This window comes from Danio rerio, chromosome 11, assembly GCF_052040795.2.
Source record: "Danio rerio strain M-AB ecotype USA chromosome 11, GRCz13ab, whole genome shotgun sequence".
Taxonomy (NCBI): domain Eukaryota; kingdom Metazoa; phylum Chordata; class Actinopteri; order Cypriniformes; family Danionidae; genus Danio; species Danio rerio.
Window position 1 is genome coordinate 42200390 of NC_141031.1, and position 17109 is coordinate 42217498.

A 17109-nucleotide genomic window follows, 5' to 3' on the forward strand; every position below is an offset into this window, starting at 1 on the left:
TCCCCTGCAACAGAAAAAAAACCCTCTCATTTGGGACTGAGGTTTCTGGGACAGAGAGATATGATTTAGCCAAGGTTGACAGCAGTGGGTAACGTTGTGCATCGTCTTTCCACCACTTGAGAGGACAAGCCATGAGTGAGATAGAGGTCTCTTTGCGGTACAAGTCAATGTCTGCATCAATCTAACAAGTGTGCTGTGTTCTGCAGTCCCCATGACTGTTTTTAGTCGTATTCCCCGACTTATATTTCACCACAGTCTGGCAGTGCCTGCATACTGTTTTTTTCTTTGTCTGTCACCTTTTCTCCTTTTTCGTATCTTTTTAAAAAGAAACCGAAATGCTTCCACACATCCGATTTAAAACCCGGTTTAGGTTAGATCATTTCCAGCTCTTTTTCTTCCCCGTTACCAGCGACACACTCCATTTCTGCATTACTGGATATGTAGTGACAACAGACCGCAAAGGATGATGGCCACGCCTAGGCTGATGGGAATTGTAGTTCCCGCTACCTCCCGTTCGCTTCATTCGCCTAAGGAAACTTTTCTCAGAAATATAGTTTTATACGATAATATTGAAAAAAAAATACTATTGCGGTATGACGGTATTTACAAGATTGTTACATCCCTAGAATGTAACTCTATTAGTGGCATTTTAGACTATTTTTACAATGCAGGGTTTCTCAACAGCGGAGGCCGTCATACACTGTAGAAGATTTAAAAACAAAAAATCAAGACAACAAATATTTTTGTCACTTATTTTAATAAGTTATTCAGGTTTCAACAAATTCAACATCATTTTTAGTCAGTTTGATTCCATCCTGCCTTGTATCAACGGTTCAGGCTGGTGGTGGTGGTGTAATGGTATGGGGGATATTTTCTTTGCACACTTTGGGCCCATTAGTACCAATTGAGCATCTTGTCAACGTCACAGCCTACCTGAGGATAGACCCTTTTCACATTTCTGGGTTTGTCAGAAGTTGAAGGCATCATGGTTGGGTAAATTTAGAGCGCAATGAATGGGAGAGTACAACAAATATATATTTTTTTAATCCTATTTGCTGATAAAATATAAGAAAAACTCCACAATGGTCTTATCAAGACTTTTAGAAAAAAAAAAAAAAATATGTGAGACTGATGAAAATAACCGTAAATTTACTCTCAGCCCCACAAACGCTGCATTAGAAACACCTCACATAATTCAGTTGTTGTAATTTGACTCAAAGATGATATAATACATTCATAAATGCATATAAATGTTCATACTAATTTCTTTTAATCTTAATATTAAAAATTTTAAGGATTTAAGAATATGATGACTGTCATAACAGTCTTGTAAAAAGGGTCTGTTGTTGCTGATCATGTCCATCCCTTTATGACCACAGTGTATCCATCTTCTGATGGCTGTTTCCAGCAGGATAATGCGCCATGTCATAAAGCACAAATCATCTCAGACTGGTTTCTTGAACATGACAATGAGTTCACTGTACTCAAATGGCCTCCACAGTCACCAGAGCTTAATCCAATATGGTATCTTTGGGATGTGATGAAACGGGATATTCGCATCATTGATGTTCAGCCGACAAATCTGCAGCAACTGCATGATGCTATCATGTCAATATGGACCACAATGGAACATTTCCAGTACCTTGTTGAATCTATGCCACGAAGGACTAAGGCAGTTCTGAAGGCACAAGCGGGTCTAACTTGGAACTAAAGATGTACCTAATAAAGTGGCCGGTTAGTGTATTAGCTCCTTTGCAAAGACAGTAACATTCAATGTCACTTAATTTTATGATTTTATTATATTATTATTCATATGAGTATTTGTTCTCTCCCAGAGACCTCATATTTATTATTTAATTTTCATTTTAATGAGTGGGACCCTTTGCCTAGAGTGGCATCTGATGGGAAAATATGGATGTGTATTGATCCTAAGTTATTATTCTAAAATAAATAGTTCAGTCTTTCAGCTGTTTACTGATACTTTTCTCAGCCACTGCTTACATTTGGATATACTTGGATATATGGATATAATATCAAGTCTGCCACATCATTGATACTAATGATGAGATAATCAGAATAATGTTGTAAGACTCAAATGTGTGTTGTAATGAATCTAACAAGTGTGTTTTTGTTGTTTCAGTGCTTGACCGACACTAGCTGAACATTCATGATCATTGTATGTAAAAGAGCAGCATGGACATTCTGCTTAACGTCTTCAACTGTGATGATAAGAAGATCAAAAAGGTTTGGATGGACTTAAAAATGAGTAAATAATTTTAATATTATAATGAACTATTTTTTTATTATTGTTTTTTTACATAAATTACATGAATTATTAATATTGGTCTTTGACCTATTAAAATTACAATATTTTGGGCTTTAATTTCACCAATAGCAGCGCTTAATAGCATAACTTTATAATTTATCTGCAGCGCTTGGAGGTTTTTTCCACTCCACATTCACTCACACAGCGGCACCTACAGCCATTCGGCTATATGTACTGTGCATACCTACCATGAGAGGGCGCAAAATAATGCCGCTTTATTATATATATATATATATATATATATATATATATATATATATATACATATACATACAGTTGAAGTCAGAATTATTAGACCGCTTATTTATTTTTTTCCTCAATTTCTGTTTTACGGAGAGAAACAATTTTCTAATCATAATAGTTTTAAGAACTCATCTCTAATAACGGATTTATTTTATCTTTACCATGATGACAGTAAATAATATTTTACTTGATATTTTTCAAGACACTTCTATACAGCTTAAAGTGACATTTAAAGGCTTAACTGGGTTAATTAGGTTAACTAGGCAGGTTAGGGTAATTAGGCAAATTATTGTATAACAGTGGTTTGTTTTGTAGATTATCGAGAAAAAATATAGCTTAAAGGGGCTAATAATTTTGTCCCTAAAATGGTGTGTAAAAAACTTAAAACTGCTTTTATTCTAGCCGAAATAAAATAAGACTTTTACTCCAGAAGAAAAAATATTATCAGACATACTGTGAAAATTTCTAAAATCTATCTATCTATCTATCTATCTATCTATCTATCTATCTATCTATCTATCTATCTATCTATCTATCTATCTATCTATCTATCTATCTATCTATCTATCTATCTATCTATCTATCTATCTATCTATCTGTCTGTCTGTCTGTCTGTCTGTCTTTCTGTCTGTCTGTCTGTCTGTCGGTCTATATATATATATATGTTTTTTTCCTGGACTTGTGGGGAAAACCGGAGCATCCGGAGGAAACCCAACCGAACACAGGGAGAACATGCAAACTCCACACAGAAAAGCCAACTGACACAGCCGGGGCTCGAACCAGTGACCTTCTTGTTGTGAGACGATTGTGCTACCCACTGCATTATCTGTTTATTTATTTATTTATTTATTTATTTATTTATTTCTCTGACAGACAGACAGATACATAGATAGTTCGATAGATAGATAGATAGATAGATAGATAGATAGATAGATAGATAGATAGTTAGATAGATAGATAGATAGATAGATAGATAGATAGTTAGTTAGATAGATAGATAGATAGATAGATAGATAGATAGATAGATAGATAGATAGATAGATAGATAGATAGATAGATAGATAGCGAAATAGAGAAATAAATCATCAAGAAAATTATTATTTAATTCTCTATTTTTCTATCAATCAATCTATCCATCTATCTTGATAATTATTTGATTATTGTTATTATTTTTCAGTAAACATGACCTAATATCTTAAGTAATTTTGCTTCTCAAGTAAATCTAGATGTAATAATATTTAGTCATTTGTAGTGGAAACCTCCCAGTAAGTAAGAGCAGCATTGGGATTGCGCTGAAGTGCGTCTCATTCCTCCGAGTGCAGGTGTGTTTTCTGATCTCTCTGTTGTGGGTCCACCAGGAATGTCCTCTGTCCCGTGTTGTGTGACGGGACCCTCGGGCTCCATCTCTTCTCAGGCTTGCTGTTTTGACTGCGTATCAATCTTAATGCACTCTCTGGATCTCCATGACTTGTTAAAGAAAGCGTCCTCGCTGCGGTCGCCCTCCAGATAAATTTCACACCACAGGCCCATTTTTTCCAGCTATTACAGCTGAAAACTGTGAGGAGCTCCTTCCGCTTGTTAGCATTCTGGAATGTGGCGAAATGTGAAACAAAAGGAACAACATGATTTGTGGCAAACATTCTTGGTCAGACGCTCGTTTCAGGATTTTTATTTTTTATTTTCCTGACGTTGCAGCCACATGATTAGCACAGGGTCGGAAAGCACAATGAGCTGCGAGAGGCCGAACATCTGGGAAAGAGTGAACAGAGATGATTCTGCAGAGCCAAACCGCTGTTGTTGTTGTTTTTATTGTCGTCTATGGGGCTGAATACATTTATTTGAATAGTTAGGCCAGGAATGTTATGCAAGTAGAGGGGAGTGGGGTAAAGTGAAATTTTTCCCCCTGAAGTTAACAGTTTTAAGTTTTTTTAAAGGGATAACATTACGCTAGAGAATCATTCAAACACTAGCTCTAAAGTGACGTTGGTGAATTAGTAATGGCTTCTGCTGTTCTAACGGCAGCTGTAGATGTGAATGAATGGTGGAAGAAAGTAGTTCCTAATACAAAAGGGTTTTTAGATTGTCTGGGCCCTATCACACACCCGGCGCAATGCGGTGCCTCTTGTGGCCAGATTGAGAATTGCTTTGATTCTGACTTTTTTGTACTTGCCTGAATATTATAATTTACTAATATCAGTAAACTTCATTATTTTTTATAACTCAGTGGCTAACACTGAGTTTTTGGGTGGGCCTGCCACCATCATCTCACCTTTCCTTCTGAAACCCAATAGGTCTAATGCATTTCCACCGGTCAGGATAACATAGCATCTCCATGTCCCCTCACGGCGCTTCTGTCTCCACCAGAGACCCGGACGCCACCCAGGACGCTGAAACATCCCCAGGCCACGACTGGAGAGAAGTGTTTGTGGTGCTTCTCCAGCTTTCTTTCTCCTCCTGCTCTTTTCAGGTGCGTTCAGCAGCGGCAGCAGCCAGTTTTCTCACACCTCCACTGGATCTCCAGTGTGTGTTTTGGGCCTGCGGGCGCTTGGTGAAAGAGCCATGAGTGATGTCAGGGACAGAAGAGGTCAAGGGTCAGCGTGAGGTTACACTTGAACAGTGTGCTAATGCTGAGCAGGGCCCGAGGCTTCAGGCTTTCAGAGAGACGGAGACACAGAGCTGTTTAGACAACAGTGCAGGAGGTGCTTCAGACTGCACTCAGCTTTACATGCTGAAGAGTGAGCCGAATCAGCTTCCTGTTGATCATTCCTGTCTCGTGCATTAGTGAGTAATTGGGTTTTGAGTAGTGTCCTTACAAAGAGCTAAGAATAATAGTCCTCATTTAAAGGGAAAACATACCTTTTTTTTTTTTGCTTGACTTATTGTCATCTTGCTTCACAAGTACATTTTTCATATATTTGTGCGGTAACACTTTATAATAACTACACACTATGAATCATCTATTAAGCATTAGCGAATAGGGAATTAATTATCTGTTAAGTATTAATTGATAGACATTAGTAAGCAGTTTTTAACTGCAGATACCAATGCTCTATTGTTGACTTATAAGCACTTTTTAAACAACCCGGGCTCATTGTGGAAACGTAGCCCCGGGAGGTACGTATTCGAGCGTTTTTTGTTTTCGCGGATCCGCGAGAGGCCGCTGTGCACGCTTTTTCGCGTCTCGGGCGCCTCTCGGGAGTGCGCGGTGTTCGCGCCCGCGCCGTTCTCGCGCGAAAAGCCACCGGATCGGGAAAAAAAAAAAAGCAAAAGCCCTCGTCTTCGATTTCGACCGTGTTTTTGGATCCCGCCGCGTTCTCGACCTTATTTTTCGGATTATGTTTTTCGTCTTACCTGATTTCCGGAACCTGCTGTTCCCCGGACTCGATCCCAGTCGTCGTCCACCGCGGCTGGCTCCTCCTCCTCCTCGTCCGGGGCCTCTGCTCCGCCGACGCAACGCTGTGAGCTAAGCGGACAAACTGATTGCATCAGGAAAGCCCTCCACTCGGAGGCGAGCCGTCGGCCGGCGAGTGCGAAGAGGAGGGGCGGAGCGGCGCCACACCGCCCCGCAGCGTTCGCTCGAAAAAAACCAAACGCGGCCTTTACGTACCTCCGGCCACGTAAATCGCGGTCTCCAGAAACGTCCACAGGGCTACGTTTCCAGAATGAGCTTGGGTTGTTTTTAAATGTGCTTAATAATGGAATTTGAATTTATTTATTCAACCCAGGCTCGGTCTGAAAACGTAGTCCTGCGTTTCTGGAGGCCGCGAATTATGTAGCGGGAGGTATGTATGGCTGCATGAAATTTTTTTAAAGCAAACGCTACGGGGCAGTGTGACGCCGTTCCCTTCAGCGCATGCCGGCTGACCGATTATCTCCGTTTGGAGGGCTTTCCTGCCGCAACCAGTTTGTCCGGTTGGCTCGTCGTGTACTTCGGCGGACTTGAGTAGCAGAGAGAAGCTGACCATGACGGAAGGGTTCGAGTCCGAAACAAGTTCATAACAGGCTTAGAATGTGGTCAAATCTGAAAACGTGGTACAAAATCAGACGAGGGCTTTTCTTTTTCTAGATGGCTTTTTTGTAAATTGTTGGTTGGGTTTAAGGAAGGTGGGCGGGTCAATTGATAAAACTGCTTGGGTTTAGGGAAGGAGGAGGAGGTTGGATTGGCCGACTGGCTGGTCGCTCAGTCAATCATTCAGCCAGTCGGATAAATGGTTGTTCGACAGAGGCCTCTTGTGGGTTTATGCGAGAACGGCACGGGCGCGAATGGCGCTCGCAAGAGACATGCGACGTGCAAAAAAGCGCCCACAGTGGCCTCTCGCAGATTCACAAAAACAAAGACTGCAGAAATACGTACCTCCTGGGATTACGTTTGGAGAAAACCAGGCACCGCTCATCACCAGGCTAACACCATCCATACAGTAAAGCATGGTGGTGGCAGCATCATGCTGTGAGGATGTTTTTCAGCAGCAGGAACTGGAAGACCAGTCAGGATAGAGGGAAAGATGAATGCAGCGATGTACAGAGACATCTTGAATGAAAACCTGCTTCAGAGTGCTCGTGACCTCAGACTGGGGCGATGGTTCATCTTCCAGCAGGACAATGACCCAAAGCACACCGCCAAAATATCAATGGCATGGCTTCACAACAACTCGGCGAATGTTCTTGAGTGGCCCAGCCAGAGCCCAGACCTAAATCTCTGGAGAGATCTGAAAATGGCTGTACACCGTCGCTTCCCATCCAACCTGATGGAGCTTAAGAGGTACTGCAAAGAGGAATGGGCAAAAACTCCCAAAGACAGGTGTGCCAAGCTTGTGGCATCATGCTCCAAAAGACTTGAGGCTGTAATGGCTGCCAATGGTGAAGTATTGAGCAAAGGCTGTGAACACTTATATACATGGGATTTTTTAGGTTTTTTATTTTCAATAAATTTGCAACAATTTCAAAAACTCTTTTTTCACATTGTCATTATGGGGTATTGTGTGTAGAATGTTGAGGAAATAAATGAATTTAATCTATTTTGGAATAAGGCTGTAACATAAAAAAAAATGTTAAAAAGTTAAGCGCTTTGAATACTTTCTGAATTGACTGAATGGATTTTTTATTCAGGCATATACTAATACCTAATTTGTATGTTAATAAATGCTTTATTAACTCATCTTCATCCGGTTTTGTGACCTAATCTAGTGAGGAATATTTATGCTTTATAAATCACTAATAAATGACAATTAAAGGCTCAGTATCAAATGAACAATACTTCTTTGCAATCTTATCTAAAAAGTAAATTTACTGTAAAGGTTAAACATTGCCAAATAACAGGAGTCTCAAAATACAACATAAAACTGGATAAAGCAACAACAATAAAAAAATTTTACAATATATTATGATACAACATTTCAATGTTATTTAACAATGTTTAAACTGCACATTGTATTTTAGTTAAGATTGCAAACATTTATTTTTCATTTGATACAGATTAATTTGTGTATCTTCAAATGAATAAAGTTGTTTATTTTCTCATTTTTCCCTTTAATTGTCTTTTATAAGGAATTTATAAAACAAAAACATCTCTATGCTGTTTATGACTATATTCCTGTTTGGTGAATACAAATATGTGTCCTAAAACATTTGCGTTTCTCTGGAGAAGTTGGCCAGTGTCAGACAGGTATGAACAGCTCATCAGATGAAAAATGAAGGTGCTGTTTTGTAGACAGCAGAAGTGTAATGAGCTGCACAAAAGAGCTGGTCTGCGTTTAGCAAAGCTTCTGTTAACCTAACGGGGTCAACAGGTTCACAAACGTTGGATGTCAACACGATGATTCATTTTCTTCAGTAGCTTAAAAAGGAAGTTGAAATGGAACAAAATATATATTTATTATTTTTTTTTACTTTTTTTACTTAATATTTTGTCAAAGATATATGATTTCAATAAAATTGGTCAATTCTAATTCCTTATTTTTAGTTTTTTATATTTAAATACATTTATAACTTTAGTATTTTATAGTTTTATGGAAAAAATATTATTTATCATGCTTTATATTTGAATGCATGCATGTATATCTGTATATTTAGATTTAGATTTGTATATTTACATGTTTTATAACTATTATTGCAATATAAGCATTGTAGTTTATTATTATTATTAATATTTTTTATAGGGATGTAACAGTATTGTAAATACCGTCATACCGCAATATTAATTTTTTTCGATATTACCGTAGTCGCATGACTCGGTAAAACTATAGGTCTTCTGAGAAAATTTGCTCAGGCGAATGAAGCGAACGGGAGGTAGCGAAAACTACAATTCCCATCAGCCCATGCCTGACCATCATCCCTTACGGTCTGTTGTCGCTGTTGTCGCTAATTCATTTTTCATCAACTTATTAGGGATCACAACAGTGGAATAACCCAACAACTAGTCTAGCATATGTTTTACGGAGTAAATGCCTGTCCAGTTGCTATTTATTATTATTATTATTATTATTATTATTATTATTATTGTTATTATTATTATAATTATTAATAATTATAATAAAAATTATAATATTAATGTTATTATTATTATTATTATAAGTTTTAACAATAATAAAAATAATATATATAAAACATTTATATGTTTTATTAGTGTTTTATTGTTGTTGTTGTTGTTGTTATATTATTATTATATTAATAAAAATAATAAACTTTAACAATATTAATAATAATATAATATAAAACAAATTAAATTATTAGTAAATTATTATGAGTGTTTTTGTTATTATTATTATTATTATTATTGTTATTATTATTATTGTTATTATTATTATTATTATTATTATTACTTTAATGTTAATAACAATATTATTGTTAGTTTTTATTATCAGTACTAGTAGTAGTTATATACTATAACAATAACAGTAATAGTATAACAATAAAAACAAATATATTTTAATATTATCATTAATTACGTTTATTAGTATTTATAGTAATCTATTTTTCTGCAGATTTGTTTAGTTTTAATTTTACTTACCATAGTTATATGTCAATCATTTCTTTTTTATTTATTTCATATTTTGCTAATGAATTCTTTATATTTACTTAATTTAAAAAGTACCCTACTTCAGAGTTATTTGACATGAAACACCTGAATGTTTTTTTTCTCTCCATGTCTGCAGTGGCTTGTTTGGATCGCACATGCTATCATAACATGCCACAGGCACATTTCTGTCTGACACAGAACACATCTGAAGTGTCTCAGGCCTCCACCAAACACACATTACACCAACCAGAGGCTCAACAAATGTAAAACAAATTGTGAAATCGGGGGCAGAGGTGTCTATCAGCATTCGCCCCACAGCGAGACGATCAGATATTTTAGCACTGCTGCCGGCCCACACAGATGAACCCAGCTCTCAAAAACCACACACATACAGCTGAATCAGAGTTATTAGCCCTCCTGCCCTATCTTTTTAGCGAAGAGAATATTTTCTCAACACATTTCTAAACATAATAGTTTTAATTTTAATAACGGATTTCTAATAACTGATTTCTTTTATCTTTGCCATAATATTTTAGATGTTTTTCAAGATACTAGTATTCAGCTTGAAGGGACATTTAAAAGGTTAATTAGGCATGTTAGGACAATCAGGCAAGACATTGTAACGATGGTTTGTTTAGTTGACAATTGAAAAAAAAAAAGCAATATATTAATATCATTAAATACATTTTTTTTTTGTTTTTTTGTGTGAACTATGCCTTTACTCTCCAAGGTACAGTTTGTTAAAATGCTGACAACAATTTATTATGTATTTAATTTCTTGACCATTGAAGGCAGAACACAGTAAAAAGAGCAAACCATAATAGATGTATGAATGGATAAGTAGATAAAGAGATGGATGGGTGAATGGATAGATAGTTGTATACGAAGATGGCAGATGGATGGAGGGATAGATGAATGGGTTACTTGATTTATGGAAAGATGGTTGATAGATAGATAGATAGATAGATAGATAGATAGATAGATAGATAGATAGATAGATAGATAGATAGATAGATAGATAGATAGATAGATAGATAGATAGATAGATAGATAGATGGATGGATGGAGATGGATGGGTGAATGGATAGATAGTTGTATACAAAGATGGATGGATGGGTTTGTTGATGGATGGAAAGACAGTTGATAGAGAGCTGGATGGATAAATGGATGGATGGATGGATAAATGAATGGATTTATTGATGGGTGGATGGATGGATGGATGGATGGATGGATGGATGGATGGATGAATTGATGAATGAACAGATGGAGAGATAGAGAGATGGATGGATGGATGGATGGATGGTCAGACGGATAGATAGATAGAGAGATGGATGGATGGAAGGAAGGACCGACACACACACGCACGCATGCACGGACGGAAGAACAGACAGAAGACATAGTTATCTGTTAGGTGTAGTTAGTTGTTTACGAAGATGACCAATGGAGGCATGGGTGCATGGATGGATAGGTGGGTGGGTTTGTTAATAGATAGATTGATGGATGGATGGATGGATAGATAGATAATGGATGGGTAATGTATGGATGGATAAGTAAATAAAGACATGCATGGGTGAATGGATAGCTAGTTGTACAAAGATGACTGATGGATGGATGGGTTTGTTGATGCATGGAAAGACAGTTGATAGAGGGCTGGATGGATAAATGGATGGATGGATGGATGGATGGATAAATGAATGGGTTTATTGATTGATGGAAAGATGGTTGATGGATGGATGGATGGATGAACGGATGGATGGATGAATTGATGGATGGACAGACGGAGAGATAGAGAGATGGATGGATGGACAGATGGATGGAAGGAAGGACCGACAAACGCACACATGCACGGACGGACGGACAGACAGATAGTTAACTGTTAGGTGTAGTTAGTTGTTTACGAAGATGACTAATGGATGCATGGATGGATAGGTGGGTAGGTTTGTTAATAGATAGATGGATGCATGGATGGATAAATGGATAGATAATGGATGGATGGATAAGTAGATAGATAGATAGATAGATAGATAGATAGATAGATAGATAGATAGATAGATAGATAGATAGATAGATAGATAGATAGATAGATAGATAGATAGATAGATAGATAAATAGATAGATAGATAGATAGATGAATAGCTAGATAAATATATCAAGTACGCTTATATTTAAATAGATGTTTGATACAGATGAGATCATCTGCAGCTCCTGTGATTGGTGGATCTCTCCACAGGATTCTGGAAGTTTTAATTCTTCACTGAGACTTTGGCTATTTATATACTTGCACCATCATAGCTAAAAAATAATGTTGCGCTTTTACTAACAGCACTATGTCAGTCGATATGTAAAATGTGTTGTTCTGCACCTTACAGTACTGCGATACATCAGCCTCCTCAAAGGCACAGAAACCAGATCCGATACTGGCATGAGCCGGGATTAACACAAATATTTGAGCTCTGCCTTCTTCCCAGGTATCCATACAGCCACCTGACAGCTTTCCACATCATTTCCAGCCTCTCACCTCCCAAAACAGTGTTTCAGCAAACATTCAGAGTTTTGGCTGTCGGTGTCCTCCTATACTGTAAACAGCGGACTGAGGAGGTGTGCAAGTGCTTCAAGGTCTGTGCTTTCCAAGTCAGGATTCATTTAAGACCAGCGCTCTGCATCTGCTCCAGTCAGGGAGAGTTTTTTCAGGTTCCCTCGGCCACCAGAGGCTTTGTGCTGAGCATCGGGTTTCATAAATGTAAATCTTTGACTGAGGTGAAACTGAACACGAGACCACACAGTGCCAATGTCAAACGGCATGACCATAAATCCACATGCGTCATTTTCACTGGGGTGGGGAGGGGGACTACATTTTCAAGTAATGAAGTAAGACTAAACAATAACAAATGCTTTGTTTAAGGAAGCTTTGGTTTGACATATACAGTATGAAATATATATTGTTGCTGTTATTGAAACTAAATTCACACATTTTGTTTTAAATAGGGTAAATAGAGTTATTAGCATTATTTTTTTTTATAAAATTTACATTATTTTTCAAATGCTTAAGTGTTGTTTAAGGGAATCAAGTTTTTTTTTTTTTTTTTTACATAATAATTTTAACAACTAATTTCTTTCATAATTGCCCTCATCAAAAAAGTACATAATATGTTATTGGTTATTTTGCAAGATACTAGTATTCAGCTTAAAATCAGTTTCAAGAGCTCACACTTAGCTGATCAATACAGCATAATTGGCATGCTGTCCCGGGAGAGTGCCCTGAGCTCATAATACCCTCTGTTAGAATGGCGAGAGGGGAGTTTGAGCTCAGGCAGGTCTCAAGAACTCCTCTACTTGTTGTCGTGTGAGAAGTGTAAACAAGTGTTATCTTAAGTGATAATATGGATTAGTCGATTGGCTATGGTGTATGGTGTGAGGAAACCAGGGACCCCAGGGGAAACCCACGCGAACACTGGGAGAACAACCAAACTACGCACAGAAACGGCAACCGATCCGAATCTTTTTTATGATTTGAGCTTTTTATTTATAGTTTGTTATTTGCAAATACCGCAGATGAATATCATATAAAGAGCATTAAAATAAAAACAGAACAATTCAAATTAAATAAATTAATACATTCAAACACATTATATGCATATTAAATAATAAATGTAAATGTTTGTAAATAACCCAAACCAAAACACATAAAAAAAAAAAGAGGGTGACGTTGCCAGTGTCAAAGCCAGTTATTATTATTTTGTCTTGTTACATGTTTGCAAGCATTTTGGGTCACTGAAAATCTCCACATTTATCAAAATTTTAATCATTTCATGTGAACTGTAGGAATGTTTTTTTTTTTTAAAGTTGAGAAAAATGTTTTCTTTTAGTTTGGCTGCAATAAAATAGTTTTAAATATGATTAAATATAATCTTTCAAAAAATATTTTGAGGGAGTTTTGAGTAAGTGGATTTTTGAGTTAGGATGAAGGGCAGCTTTTTTATTTTTATTTTTTTCATACAATTTAAATCAAATGATTTAAATTTATTTGACAAATGAGGAGAATTTCAGAATTTCTGTTTCCCAAAATGCTAGCAAACATAACAAGACAAGATAATAATCACACTGGTAACCCCACTCTCTTTATTCTAATGTGTTTTGGTTTTTATATATATATATATATATATTTTTTTTTTTTTTTTTTTTTTATTATTTTTATTATCCCCAGAGATGGGTTGCGGCTGGAAGGGCATCCGCTGCGTAAAAACTTGCTGGATAAGATGGCGGTTCACTCTCCTGTGGCGACCACGGATTAATAAAGGGACCTAGCCGACAAGAAAATGAATGAATGAATTATCACAAATACAATTATCACAAATACTCCAGAAGAATTATTGGAACCTGCATGGACCCAAGATTCTCACAGAAATAAGTCAAGTTTGGTGAAGGAAAAATCATGGTTTGGGGTTACAATCAGTATAGGGATGTGCGAGAGATCTGTAGAGTGGAAGGCAACATCAACAGCCTGAGGTATCGAGACATTTGTGCTGCCTATTACATTAGAAATCACAGGAGAGGGTAACATTTTCAGCAGGATAGCGCTCCTTCTCATACTTCAACCTCTTACATTAAAGTTCCTGAAAGCAAAGAAGGTCAAGGTGCTCCAGGATTGGCCAGCCCAGTCACCAGACATAAACATTATTGAGCATGTTTGGGTAAGATGAAGATGAACTCGGGGAGTCCTGCAAGAACACTTTCTTTGCCATTCCAGATGACTTTATTCATAAGTTATTTGAGTCAGTGCAGAGATGTATGGATGCAGTCCTCCAATGAGGAGTCATACACAATATTAATTCTTTTTTTTACTGCAGCATGACTTTATATTTTATACTGGACAAAATGTCTGTTAAGTGACAAGACTTTTGTCTAAGCAAAGTCAGATCTAACTGTCCTAATTAAATCATTAAATATTAAGGCATGATTAATTTTGCTAAAGTAAACGTAATCTAGAGGCCTTTTAGAGACGTTTTTTAAAAGTAATTTTTATTCTGGAAATAGCACTACTTTAATATGCTGTATTAATTGAGTATCTGTCCTGCAATCATTTCTAGTTAGTTGCAAGTATATTATTTGTGACTGTGCATGATGAGGTCTTTCCAGAAAGTTGCAACTTGCTAGATTTTGTACTAGGATTGACTCCATCATTTCCTTGACAGAAATGGATTTCCTCCAAGCCGTACTTAGGAATTTATTTAGCCCTTTGGGATTGACGACGTAGGTTTTATTGCCTCCCAATTGCATGATTTAGAGATACAAGGCATGAGAGGTATTGAGTGGAATAACTAGAGCAGGTGTGAATAAAGACCGTAAGTGGCTTTCACAATCCACAAGTGGTGCTGACAGTAATTTATGGTTTATATATCTTGAGGATTTCCACCGAGCCGCTCCTCAGCTGTAAAAACATATATTTGTTTCTTAAAGGTAGCACGGTGAAGACAGCTCGAGATAATCCCTCTTAAGTGAGCTCAATCGTCAGCATTTCCACATCTGAGAAAGCGGATTTGAGGTGTGATGCACCTGTGATGTCATAGGAAATGAATAATGAGTTAGAATAATGAGTCTTTCTCTCGCAATCTCAATGCACTTGCCTGCATGGGTGATTCTAATTCAAGCTTCGTCTCCTCAGCATTTGTCTTTCAGCGCCTCTGCCACTTTTGCTGATTTTATCTCCCAATTACAGCACTGCAAACATTCCTGCTCTCTAAACACATTCGTTTAGAGGATATTCATTCCAAAGAGGATATATTGCCCTCCGAAGGGCACTTCGGAGTGGAAAAAAAATCATAGTTGACATATTGAAATGTCGTTCCAAACCGAAGTACCCAAAACTGGCCACATTGAAGGGCCCTTCACAATTAAAGTTAGTGACCTCACACTGAAGTGGTTCTGCAGCAGGACAATGATCTAAAGCACACCAGAAGATCCACTTATGATTGAGTGAAGAAAAAGCAAAAGAAAACTTTGGAGGGGCCTAGTCAAAGTCCCGACTTGAATTCAGTTGACATGCTTTGGTTCATGCTCAAAAACCCTTCAATATGGATACCTAAAATATCCTGAAGGAGAATGTCCAGCGATCTGTTATGCCGAGTTCAGACTGCGTGATTTTAGCACCGATTTTGGCTCGCCGACAGGTTTTGAGAAATCGCAGACAAACGCCTGAAATCACAGGCAAATCGCTGCTCGTGCACGTGAGTGACAATCACACAGTATGAACTATCAAAGACGCGATCTGAGAGAATCGCCGATGAGTCGCCGATGCCTGTGAGATATTTGGCGTGCTAAATATCTGGAGCTGTCGGCGATTCAAATCATGCCGTGTGAATTGAGTTTTGACTGAAAATAACATCGGTGATCGCCTACAGCCAATGAGAGAGCGGCATTCACTTGTGTGTGCGTGTGTGTACCTGCTGCAGGTCAGCGGGAGGCTGGGGGAGAAGTTAAAAGCACTCTTTTTCGGTTTATTTGGACCCACGAAATGGAGGAAAAACTAGTGGAGGTTTGACAGGACTCAGGAGCACCCGTGTCTGTTTGACGTTTCATACAGAAAGAAATTAGTTTATTATCAACGTTGAGGAGAAATGGCTAATTCCCTTTAAACCCAGGTGAGCAAACATGTACATGTTCTACCCCATTAAAGGATTCTTTCTCATTATGTAGTGAATAACAAAAGATATACGACGTGTTTTTGGATTAACGTAGTTTGGACGAAGTTGTCAGCGATTCTTCCTATAGTAAAGTCATGCAATGTAAAAGTCCCTGTCGCCGATACATCTTGCTGTGTAAACAAAGCAGCGACGAAATGCTAGCCCAGATAGTCAAGCAGTGTGAAAACATCTGTGACACGATTACTTTGAAAATCATGCAGTCTAAACTCTGTATTAGTGACCTTAAGCTGAGGCGAACTTGGGTTCTGCAGCAGGACAATGATCCAAAACACACCAGCAAATTCACATCTGAATGGCTGGGAAAAAAGAATGTTGGAGTGGCCTAGTCAAAGTCCTGACCTGAATCCAATTGACATGCTGTGGGATGACTTCAAAAATATCAACCCAAGCTCATTCTGGAAACGTAGCCCCACGTGACATTTCTGGAGGCCGCGATTTACGTGGCCGGAGGTACGTAAGGCCGCGTTTAGTTTTTTTCGAGCGAACGCTGCGGGGCGGTGTGGCGCCGCTCCGCCCCTCCTCTTCGCGCTCGCCGGCCGACGGCTCGCCTCCGAGTGGAGGGCTTTCCCCATGCAACCAGTTTGTCCGCTTAGCTCACAGCGTTGCGTCGGCGGAGCGGAGGCCCCGGAGGAGGAGCCGGCTGCGGGGACGACGACCGGGATCGAGTCAGGTGAACAGCGGTTCCGGAAATCAGGTAAGATGAAAAACGGAATCCGAAAAATAAGGGCGAGAACGCAGCGGGATCCGAAAACGCGGTCGAAAGCGAGGGCTTTTGCTTTTTTTTTTTTTTTTCTGGACGGCTTTTGCGAATCGTCGCTCGGGTT

General features: G+C 38.2%; 2 protein-coding genes across 7 annotated transcripts in view; one reads left to right on the forward strand and one right to left on the reverse strand.

Moving 5' to 3' along the window:
* The window catches only part of LOC147841881 (uncharacterized), a 191664-nt gene that overhangs the window by 139022 nt on the left and 35533 nt on the right, over window positions 1-17109 (reverse strand). The gene's annotated exons all lie outside the window — the stretch shown is intronic.
* The window catches only part of LOC147834897 (uncharacterized), a 125988-nt gene that overhangs the window by 65453 nt on the left and 43426 nt on the right, over window positions 1-17109 (forward strand). The window contains exons 4-5 of one of the 6 annotated variants that reach the window (XR_015502934.1): window positions 2141-2244; window positions 13789-15560. The exons of 3 other annotated variants lie outside the window; for them this stretch is intronic. The gene's annotated coding sequence lies outside the window, so the exon portion shown is untranslated. Of the gene's footprint in view, window positions 1-2140; window positions 2351-13788; window positions 15561-17109 lie in introns of those variants that run through there. 2 more of the 6 variants (XR_015502926.1, XR_015502919.1) reach the window with 2 other exon arrangements.